At 34.1% G+C, this 12,584-nt stretch overlaps 1 long non-coding RNA gene across 4 annotated transcripts in view; it reads right to left on the minus strand.

The window, feature by feature from the left end:
• The window catches only part of LOC110259433 (uncharacterized), a 651,590-nt gene that overhangs the window by 223,036 nt on the left and 415,970 nt on the right, over window positions 1–12,584 (minus strand). The window contains exon 2 of one of the 4 annotated variants that reach the window (XR_014838479.1): window positions 3,953–4,049. The exons of the other annotated variants lie outside the window; for them this stretch is intronic. This is a non-coding gene — a long non-coding RNA (uncharacterized LOC110259433). The remainder of the gene's footprint in view (window positions 1–3,952; window positions 4,050–12,584) is intronic. 4 annotated transcript variants of the gene reach the window in all.

The following is a 12,584-nucleotide window of genomic DNA, read 5'->3' on the forward strand; positions in this document are numbered from 1 at the left end:
TACCCATGACATTGTTCACAGAACTAGAACAAACAATCCAAACATTTATATGGAACCACAAAAGACCCAGAATCGCCAAAGCAATCCTGAGAAACAAAAACCAAGCAGGAGGCATAACTCTCCCAGACTTCAAGAAATACTACAAAGCCACAGTCATCAAAACAGTGTGGTACTGGTATCAAAACAGACAGACAGACCAATGGAACAGAATAGAGAATCCGGAAATAAACCCTGACACATATGGTCAATTAATCTTTGACAAGGGAGGCAAGAACATCAAATGGGAAAAGGAAAGTCTATTCAGCAAGCATTGCTGGGAAACCTGGACAGCTGCATGCAAAGCAATGAAACTAGAACACACCCTCACACCATGCACAAAAATAAACTCCAAATGGCTGAAAGACTTAAATATACGACAGGACACCATCAAACTCCCAGAAGAAAACATAGGCAAAACACTCTCTGACATCAACATCATGAATATTTTCTCAGGTCAGTCTCCCAGAGCAAGAGAAATTAGAGCAAAAATAAACCCATGGGACCTCATCAAACTGAAAAGCTTTTGCACAGCAAAGGAAACCAAAAAGAAAACAAAAAGACAACTTACAGAATGGGAGAAAATAGTTTCAAATGATGCAACTGACAAGGGCTTAATCTCTAGAATATACAAGCAACTTATACAACTCAACAGCAAAAAAGCCAATCAATCAATGGAAAAATGGGCAAAAGACCTGAATAGACATTTCTCCAAGGAAGTTATACAGATGGCCAACAAACACATGAAAAAATGCTCAACATCGCTGATTATAAGAGAAATGCAAATCAAAACTACCATGAGATACCACCTCACACCAGTCAGAATGGCCATCATTAATAAATCCACAAATAACAAGTGCTGGAGGGGCTGTGGAGAAAAGGGAACCCTCCTGCACTGCTGGTGGGAATGTAAACTGGTACAGCCACTATGGAGAACAGTTTGGAGATACCTTAGAAATCTATACATAGAACTTCCATATGACCCTGCAATCCCACTCTTGGGCATCTATCCAGACAAAGCTCTACTTAAAAGAGACACATGCACCCGCATGTTCATTTCAGCCCTATTCACAATAGCCAGGACATGGAAACAATCCAAATGTCCATCGACAGATGATTGGATTCGGAGGAGGTGGTATATATACACAATGGAATACTACTCAGCCATAAAAAAGGATGACATAATGCCATTTGCAGCAACATGGATGGAACTAGAGAATCTCATACTGTGTGAAATGAGCCAGAAAGACAAAGACAAATACCATATGACATCACTTATAACTGGAATCTAATATCCAGCACAAATGAACATCTCCTCAGAAAAGAAAATCATGGACTTGGAGAAGAGACTTGTGGTTGCCTGATGGGAGGGGGAGGGAGTGGGAGGGATCGGGAGCTTGGGCTTATCAGACACAACCTAGAATAGATTTATAAGGAGATCCTGCTGAATAGCATTGAGAACTATGTCTAGATACTCATGTCGCAACAGAAGAAAGGGTGGGGGAAAAAACTGTAACTGCAATGTATACATCTAAGGATGACCTGACCCCCTTGCTGTACAGTGGGAAAATAATAAAAAAAAAAAAAAAAAAAACACTTTTAGTAGATAATGAATCTCAGAACCTTATCACATATAATATCAGAAAAATAATGAAATTTAAATCAAATGTTTATTCAGTTAGATTTTAACTTAATCTTAGACTTATGACTTATTTTGGGTATAGTAACTGATGAGAAATAGAATAAGGATGAATATATAAATTTATCTTTTGTGTAAAATTAAAATTTTTATCATATATAATTTTTTGGGCATTCAACATGCTATCAAAACATTTAGCATAGTATGAACAAGGAGATAATTTAGATGTTATGCTATTTTGATCACCTGATTCTCTTGGATTAAACAGCTATCTTTGTATAATGTCTTTTGATGAATTCCTAACTGTGAGTGAGCATGTCTTTGAAGCCATGAAAAGGCTATTATTTTGCATGGGATTCTTTTCTTCTACCTTTCAAAGTTTATCAGTTCATCACTGAAATTATACTCTGGATATTCCTGCTCAGTAATACATATTTGTGAAAAATATGATGAACAAATATATTGAGTAATTACCACAAAAGGTAAACCTATTATAATTTTATTTTGAATTTGGTCAATAAGTTGCCTGAATTCTGTGAAAAAAGTGCTGAAAATATTCATTCATTTGACAATTTAAGCTTGTACCAGACACTTTCCATTCACTCCTCTAGATGTCCTTTTAAGATTTTCTTCCTGCTTTGTGACTTTATGGACTATGACTTTAGCGTATGTTGCTCCATGGCATCTGGGGCATGGCGGCTTGTCAATGGGGATCACAGGCAGGAAATGAGAGTTAGATTAAATAGTAAGGTCAAAGTAGTCATTCCCTTGACCTATTCTGTCAGTGGTTACTATTTTTTTTTTCCTTCTGTCTTTTTGCCTTTTCTAGGGTCGCTTCCCACGGCATATGGAGGTTCCCAGGCTAGGGGTCTAATCAGAGCTGTAGACGCCAGCCTAAGCCAGAGCCACAGCAACGCGGGATCCGAGCCACCTCTGTGACCTACACCACAGCTCACGGCAATCCTTAACCGATCCTTAACGCACTGAGCGAGGGCAGGGATTAAACCCTCAGCCTCATGGTTAGTCAGATTCGTTAACCGCTGGGCCACGACAGGAACTCCTCAATGGTTACTATTAACTGGCTACTTTTACCCAAAAGGGTACCCCTACTTAGTTTCCTCTCTCTAGGCCTAAATAACTATTGCTGTTTCCTAAGTCTGTTCAGGCTTGAGATATCAAAGGTGCCCATTTGTTACTCTATGGCATGGCACCAAACAATAGGTTTACCTTTACTCTGTACTTGTGTATTTGTGTGTGTGTGTGTAGAGAGAGCAACAGAGACAGAAATGTACAGTGAAATAGAGAAATAAACACAAGAGACAGACACAAACAGGGACATACAAGAAGAAATGGAGACAAGGAGAGACAAAGGGACATGGAAAGTTTTCAGAAATCAAAGCTCTAAGTTTCATGATCTCTGATAATACAGATAATAATATATACAAGAGAGATTTACAAAGGAAGAAAATCTGATGGAATCCAGTAGCTCCTGAGCTAGCTTAAAATAGTATTGAAAAAGAAAGCATGGACCAGGTACAGAACCTAGAAAAAAATGGATTAATTAAATAATGCTAATTTTTGATTCCTGCCTCTGTTTGCTAGTTTTGGTACATCCCCTAAGACCAGATCCCATTTCCCTCGCTCTCCTCCACCTCCAGGATTACATGTCCTTCAATGAGATATCATTACAAAGTGCAACCTGGATAAATCTCATTCTCATCAATTCCATACTTTCTCAAATCAAGTTACTTACTTGATTTGTGTTAGTATCTTAACTTTTTGAACCCAATTTCCAAATTTAAGAACATGTTACTACAGTTTGACCTGTAACTAAATTATCTTAATGATATTCTATTGTCTAAGATACTGTCGATAAATTTTATTCCCTCACTAAATAACATGGTTACATTTCAACATTAATTTTATAAAGACTTAAACCCGTGGAAGATGACAATGTCAGGCTATGAGTGTGAATTAATTGGAATAATGAGAAGGTAGAGTGCAGTAATCAAAATGGAAATGATCTGGGTATACAGCTTTCTCAGGGTGTATTCTAAATCCTCAACTATTTGATCAAAGCAAATGTATCTTAGTTACACAGTCTTGAGGTCCACACTGACCAAATGAGGTGGGCTTTGGGGAATTTCACAACAAAATAATAAAATAAAATAATCAATTGTAAAAATATAGTTAATTTCTATGCATATTAGAATACGCTTCATCCTTCAAATCATCTATACTCAGATGATTAAGTATCATGAGGGGATAATTCTCTACCTGAAAAAAAAATTTAGGCTCTTTTTGCTAAATGAAGTCCTTGGAAGAGCTTCTTGGGTCAGTGAGAACTGCTGAGTAACAGATGGCAAAATAGGATCTGGAAGAAAGGGAGGATCTATTGTTTAGAAGATTACAACAGTTTAATTCATATTTGAATTAGACTCTATTCTGCAAGTTAGTCCCTATTTCTCTCTGCAAAAATTTCATGTTACTCAAAGTGGTAAGAAAACTACTGCACTAGAGTCAACAATTTAGGAAATAAACCAACAAACAAAAACAATAGGAAAATATCAGTGAGGTTTAGCAGAGAAATTTGATGTTATTTCTGGGATACATGATACTATGAAGACTACTGAGAATAGGCCCTGCTATGACCTATGGTGATAAAGCTGAAATTTACATAACTAGGGAAGACATGTAAAACTAGGTTGAAAAATACATTCAGGTAAAAAAAAAAATCAAGAGAAAAAACAAATATAGTACTAAACAGTGAATGCTCAGGGTGTGAAATCTAGATAGTTCAGGAATAATTAAAATCATTGTACAAAGTAAGCACTTAATAAACATTGGTTGAATGTATTGGAAAACATCGTGAGGACCTGTAACATACAAGAAGTGATAATAATCCTTGTGATCCCATATGGAAAAATCAACAGTAATATACTGAGAGAACCTCTTTCCACATCTGGCTTGAATATTTATCACTTGGATTTATCAATGCCAGTGCCAGTATATCTCTTCCGTGAAAAGAGGAAATTCCATAACCTATCATTCCAAGAAAACAACTGAGTTTTCTTGCTTGCCTGTTTGTTTTGTCTACTAGAGAATATATAGCTCCAAAAGAGCGTAACTTGTTCCCAAGAACCTGCCCTATTTTTTTGGCTGCTTAACTGAATTTCTTGATTTTTTGACTCAAAGGGAGGAATCAACACTCACATGTCCTGAGTTAAAAGCACTAACTACCTTCCTATGTATCTAATCATATATGCACATTCCCCTCCCTTCTACCTCCCCCCCCAACTCCACCACAAAAACATGTATTTTACTCTTCACTGTAAATCAATGCATGATTTAAAATGATGGCAAATTGTCTAATGCTACCTTCCTAGTAAATATGGAACAAAGTTTAAATAGGAAAATTAGGATACAAATCACATGTTCTTAATCTAATACAAAATCATTTTCATTTTACTAAGATACTTTTCAAATATATACAGCAGTGTAGTAATTTTCTTATTGTTATTTTTATTAATTCCTGACATTCTACATAAGTACTATTATTACATTCTGCCCTAGAAACTAGTGTGTGTGTGTGTGTGTGTGTGTGTGTGTGTGTGTGTGTGTGTGTGTGCGCGCGCGCGCATGTTTCTGGAGAAAGCTGAAAAGAAGAAAAAATAGGGATTTGTGGACAGAATTCTGGCAGAACACTGGCAAGAAGCAGCTGGAAACATAAATAGTAAATGGCTGGATGCTAAGGTATACTGGAGGAAAAGAAAAGTATGGATGAGGAACCAGCTCAGTGTATACATGTGTCTAACTGGCAGAATACCACATGTCTCTGATGCCATGTTCTTAGAGCTTAAAATCACTTACTCACTCTTGGTTATAAATGCTTTATCATAACTTTGCTTTCTTCAAATTTCAATATATTTAATTCCCAAGGAGTTTCAAAATATAACCCTTAACACAAATCAATGTTTTGTCTGGAAAAAATCTGCAAAATGCTTTTCTCACCACACTTAAGATGATTTCATTTATAAAACAGATGACATGCCATCAATAAGAAGGGCTGAACTGACAAAGACAAGCCTCACTCTCTGTTTTGTTTTCTTTTTAATGTAACTACTTTATTGAACAATTCATCAAAATGAATTGATTTTAATTTTTTATCCAATCATTGTCTCAATTAGGCTTCCTTGAACCCTCCTTTTCTTTTCCTTAACTACATTTTGTATGGTTGCCATTATTTGTGTTCATGTTTGAGTATGTAAGAAATCTAATTAAATTAAAAAATCTACTAAAAAAATATTTTACATAAAAAAATCTACATAAAAATATTTTATGGTTCTTGTATTGTTCAGAAGGTGATAAGTGTGTTGATTAACATTAATTTTATCATAGTAAATTATGTATATTAGTAATTTCTATGGAACAAAAAAATCAAAATACGTCGTTTTTAAAAATAAGAGCAATGAAAAAAACCTGATGCATTCAGAGAAGTGCAAGGTCATAGAAATATACAAAGCAAAATGCTATGCAAATAAAACACAAAATAATGTAGAAATATATATATCAGAAATATATCAGAAATAGTAATATAGATAAGTGACTTGATCTTGCCTCTTAATCACAAACTATTTTTTATAACATGGTGCTGATTGGCTTTTTAGGAGAAACTTAAGGGCGCTCCCAAATTGATGACATTTAATGAGGTTAGTAAGTAAAGTACAATGGAAGAAGGACTGAAACTTGGATGCAGTTAGATAAGAAGTTTGAATTTAAGATATCAGATATGACCAGGTGCCAACGATTCTATTATTCAGGTATGGCTATGGAAAATGAGGAATCTGAGTATGAGATAAATCAAGTCTAGAGAATAGCAACATTTGTCTGCATGGAGATCTGAACTCATACAGGTTGATACAATCTATTGGCTAGTATGAAAAACTTTATCTTTAGGTGATATAGTAATCATTTAAGTGAGAGGATCTAACTAAAATATCAATAAAGAAAATGGAAGACAGTCAGATACCATGAATCTTAAGTAGAAAAAATTAGGAGATACTACAGCATGAGATGGACATTATTGTAATGGGGAAGAACAAATCTGACTCTTTATTAGATCTGTTCCTTTTTTTTAACTTTAACCTTTGTCCTCTATCACTTGTACTTAGTCATCCTGGCTCTGCACTTTTGCAAAAGGATGCTGCCTATAGCCTGAAATACAGGATAGCCTATTTTTAAGGGTATGATCTTTAAGAGTATTACATTTTTAGATAAAAATTTGTAGAACAGAGAATAACATCTGTGTTGTTGACGGTTTACAGGAACAACGTGACCTGACCTATCTGGACAGCTACAAGAACAAACGATTTCTGTACCAAGAAGTTTGCAACAATTAACCACTCACTCTCCCCCTTCCTTGTAGAAAAGGAGCCTGGATTCAGATTGAAGAGGGGTGATTCTTTGAGACATTAGTCTCCCATCTTCTTGGTGTACTGACTTTCTGAATAAAGTCATTATTCTTTGCCCCTACAACTTTTCTCTTGATTTATTGGTCTGTAGTACAGCAAGCAGAAAGAGCTTCGACTCTGTAATATTATCTATGTTTTGGAAAGGCTAGTCTGGCCTTCCTTGGGAGAAATGCAGAGTGGATACTGCAGGATTGTGAAGACATCGAGGAGTTTGTAAACTACATTTAGGAAGTGATTGCTGTCACAGAACTGTAAAGTAAATTTACGAAGTGTTGAGTCTAACAGTTAAAGAAGAGAGATTTTTTTTTTTTGTAGATTATCTCAAACTGAAGCACTACTTTATATAATATCAATGTATCACAAGTAATATGTTCTGATTGGCTCCAGATTAGAGCATCAATTGACATGTAGTGAAAAACAAAGTCAATAGAAAAAAGCAAGTTCAGTTGCTACTTTTGTAATTTGGAGACAATAATGAAAGTATAGATATCACTAGAACTGTTCTAATTTCAATGGATTTAAAATGTAAATCTCTCTTCATATAGGTCTTCATGTATTTTGTCTTTTCCACAGACTTGAAAAATATTAGACTTTATATATATATAAATCATATATATACATATATATGATTATTTCTGCTGATATCACATTGGATTTGACTGAACTTAGGCCTGTAGAATTCATAAAGTTTATTATAAATCTTTTAAATAATCCATGCCTGGAGAATAGCATCGCATTTACGAGGCATTCAAGCATTTTCAAGTCCAAAAATTACCCTACACACTAATTTTGGAGACATTAATAGATGACTTTTATTTTCTTTTATTTCACTTTACATGTCCCTGTGCGTTATAGTTTAATTAAATGGTGCTTACTCTTTCCCAACACATGAAGGCCACACACTTAATATACCAAGAAAAATAGTTTCAAACTATGCAACTGACAAGGCTCAATCTCTAAAATATACAAATAACTTATATAACTCAACAGCAAAAAAAACCCACAACCAAAATGAAAAATGGGCAAAAGATCTGAATAGACATTTCTCCAAGGAAGATATACAGATGGCCAACAGGCATGTGAAAAAAATGCTCAACATCTCTGATGATTAGAGAAATACAAATCAAAACTGCCATGAGATACCACTTCACACCAGTCAGAATGGCCATCATTAATAAGTCCACAAATAACAAATGCTAGAGGGGGTGTGGAGAAAACGGAATGCTCCTGCACTCTTGGTGGGAATGTAAGCTGGTACAACTACTTTGGAGAACAGTTTGGAGGTACCTTAGAAAACTATACAAAGAACACCCATATGACCCAGCAATCCCACTCTTGGGCATATACCTGGACAAAACTTTTCCTTAAAAAAGACACATGCGGAGTTCCCGTTGTGGCACAGTGGTTAACAAATCCGACTAGGAACCATGAGGTTGCAGGTTCAATCCCTGGCCTCGCTCAGTGGGTTAAGGATCTGGTGTTGCCTGTGAACTGTGGTGTAGGTCACAGACATAGCTCGGATCCTGCGTTGCTGTGGCTCTGGCATAGGCCAGTGGCTACAGCACCAATTTGACCCCTAGCCTGGGAACCTCAATATGCTGCGGGAAGCAGCCCTAGAAAAGACAAAAAAAAAAAAAAAAAAAAGGAGAGAGAGACACATGCACCCGCATGTTCATTGCAGCTCTATTCACAATAGGCAAAACATGGAAACAACCTAAATGTCCATTGACAAATGAATGGATTCAGAAGAGGTGGTATATATAAAAAATGGAATACTACTCAGCCATAAAAAGAAGAAAATAATGCCATTTGCGGCAACATGGATGGAACTAGATACTCTCATCCTGAGTGAAGTAATTTAGAAAGGGAAAGACAAATACCATATGATATCACTTATAGCTGGAATCTAATATACGGCACAAAATGAAACTTTCCTTAGAAAAGAAAATCATGGACTTGGAGGATAGACTTGTGGTTGCCAAGGGGGAAGGGGAAGGAATGTGATGGATGGGGTGCTTGCGGTTAATATATGCAAACTATTGCCTTTGGAATGAATTAGCAAGGAGATCCTGCTATGTAGCACTGGGAACTATGTCTAGTTACATATGATAGAACATAATAATATGAGAAAAAAAGAATGGATACATGTATGTGTAACTGGGTCACCATACTGTACAGTAGAAAAAAAATGTATTGGGGAAATAACAATAAAAAAAAATTAAAAAAAATGAAACTTGTCTATAGTGATAAATAATAGCTTCCTTTTATGTCAATTCTTTGGTGATATTATTTCAATGGTGGTATATGTAGTTGAGTCATTGAAGGGCAGAAAAAAATTCTTTTAGCAAACATTACTAGAAAATGGTAAAAATATATATTTACTTTATAATGGAGCTTATACTTGACATTCTGAACTCCTGCCCTATGGATGTTACTACAGTATTGATACATTTTGATTGAATAGGTCATAAAGCTTGAGAAAAGCTCTAGGATCCATATGCCACTGACAGCAAAGATGAGGGAGAGTTTAATACTCAAGGTGACATGTAAAACTTCTTAACAATAAACAAATATTCTTGAATCACTTCAAAGATTCTTTAAGGATATTTTGTATAGAACCATAGACTGTAAGTTCTATGGTTGGGATTAGGCAAATGTGTTATAGTGGATATAAGGTAAGCACAATAGATGAGTATAAGGAAGAAAATTCTCTAATCATCAATCTCTGTTTGTGGTGAATTTATTGATTGTGATTTTCCTCCTCCTGAAAAGGAAAGACGAATCAAGGTTAAGAAAATTCTCAAAGGATAATGAAAGGGAAAAAATGGGAATGTCTGTAGGAGCGACTAAAGTACACTTAAATTCTAAAAATGGAAAATGATTAAGTGTATCAGTTATTTCTTTGTCATTGACATTTTTCAGTCATTACTTATTATACTCAAACCAAAATGTTTATTCAAATAATTTTTCTTCAATTATTCCCATCACTGATATTAAAAAAATGGAAAACAAGAAGGAAAGCATAAAACTAACAGAAATAATTCAATATAATCCTTCAGGGGAAAAAAAAAGATGGAAATATAGAGGACATTATAAAGAAAACTAGTATACCAGAAAATTAGAAAAATCAACCAGTGATGGAAAACATAATTTGAAAACAAAAAAATCTGGAAAAAAGTGACTTTTTTTTATCTCATTCATGTATCATTATGTTTCAATAATACGTAATTACAATGAGCTTGTAAATATGCCATTTAGTAACTTACCAAGAATGTTCTCTAAAACCTCCAGGAAGACCAATAAAAATATTTTAAAAATTGAAAATTAGTTATATTTAAGAACATTCCCCACTTTCTACATAGGAGAAAGGGAAATGACCTCAGTAACTATTCTTTCCTTTTGGACTGAATACATTGCTTTAACTTTCTTGTGAGGAAATTAAAATTACATGTCAGTATTGTTGTAGCCAGAATATACAACTTTTGATTATTTGTCATATGCTATCTTTTATTAAATAACTTTACCAAAGAAAAGGTTTTTGTTGACCGAAACTACATTTTGTATATGTGTGAATGTATGTGTGTATAAATATACACATGAATACATACATACACACAAATTAATGAGTCTGAATCAATGAAATGCCTTTTATATAAAACATGTTATATATACATAATGTATAGGAATCTCTTGTCACATCTATTTAATTAACTAGGTGTTTTCCCTCTTTACTTTGTTTATGCTATTGGAGGTTCACAGGGAGTTAAAAAACGATTCTAATTACCTACCTAAGATTTTATAGCACACAAATTCATATGGTTTCTGTACCAAAAGTTTATTTGAAACAAATACTGTATTTGGAGGCAAAATATTGGAAGGTTTTATTACAGTGGTCTACCAATTATTGAGTTTTTAATGAGAGAATTGCTCAGTGGAGTAAATTAAAATTGGCAGTTGAAGCTGCAATTATTCACAAAGGGAATCAGCATATAATTTTAAATTGCCAGTTGCCTAGTTTAATATTTTAGTACTCAGTCATCGCAGCAGAATCAGACCCTCAACATATGACTTACAAGGACTCTGGGGAAAAGAGCTAGTCTGTATTTTATAATTTACCAGATATAAATGTCATCCTATGTTTTGGTGAGTTTTGCTCATAATACAAATGAGATGTTTCAAAATATCTTGGCTCTCCTAATCACAGGTTTTAATAAAACCATAAAAGTCATAATAATTTTATAGCCTCAAGGTAGAAACAATTATTAAAAAGTGATATGCCTTATTAAGAAAATGTGACTGTTATTTGATAAAGTTAGAGGTTAAATTTAGAGGAGTGTAGATGTTTAGTCAACTATAGCACTAACATTTTAATCAATTTAGTTGACTCTTGTGAAGACTGAAGCATAGGTTTTAAAAAGTTTACTAGGTATTATGTTTTTTACATAAAATATTTTCTAAAATAAATGAGTAGCCCCATTGTGGTTATTTTGGATTAATAACTTGTATTTGATGAAAATTTAAGAGTACTGGCTTTAGAGCTAGTCTGCTTGTTCTTAAATCCCACTGGTCACAATTACATGATTACCGCCCACAGAATCATTGCAAGTTATCTAAACTCTCTGTGCTTTAGATTCCTCATCCATAAAATAGAGATTAAAAATTCACCTTATAAGGATTAAAAATCACTTCACACAATATCTAGAATAAAGTAATTATAAAAATAATGTTATCTATTATTATTAATATTATTATTACTGATGTTTCTTGTTCAAGAAAATGAAACGATGGTTATAAAACATTTGCGATTACAAATTGTTTTAGCAACTTTTTAACATACTTAAAGATTACCAATAATTCATTGGTTCCTTGTCATAACTCCCTTTCTTCAAAGGGAATAAAACATTTTTTAAAAAAAGTTAGAATATTCTAAATGGTGATATTCAGTTTACAGTCATTTTTCTCTGATCTAATTTACAACTTCTCAGATAACACATGCTAAGTTCATCCTCATCTTCGGTGATAAAACTCAATAAGCACTGATGGGTAAATAAGCGCCATATTTAAAAAAAAGAAAAAAAAAAGGTTTTACATAATGGATGCTTATAAAACTCTTTCACATTTCCATACCTAAGATAAATTACTTGTAAAAACTGGTGACATGCATATGGTAGGAATACACAGAAGCTAAAACAGCACTGTATCTATGAAATTCTCTAAATTTTACAATACCATCACTTTCCTTATTTTTGCTTCTGTATATTTTCTGGTAAAATCTACTCTGCTTCCTTCTGATAAAACTGAAACTTACAGAGCTTTACTCAGTGATTTTGGCACATCATCTGTACTCTCAGAAATCACAGAATGCAATCACAGAGGAGGTAATTCAAGCTCACATTCTTTCAAGGCAAAAAAGATTGAGCTGCATTTAGTATGAGGTT

Source organism: Sus scrofa, chromosome 2 (assembly GCF_054392235.1).
Source record: "Sus scrofa isolate SSC_HxYL_T2T_F1_AM1 chromosome 2, Sscrofa_HxYL_maternal_Yorkshire_Landrace_v2.0, whole genome shotgun sequence".
In the NCBI taxonomy this organism is placed as follows: Eukaryota; Metazoa; Chordata; class Mammalia; order Artiodactyla; family Suidae; genus Sus; species Sus scrofa.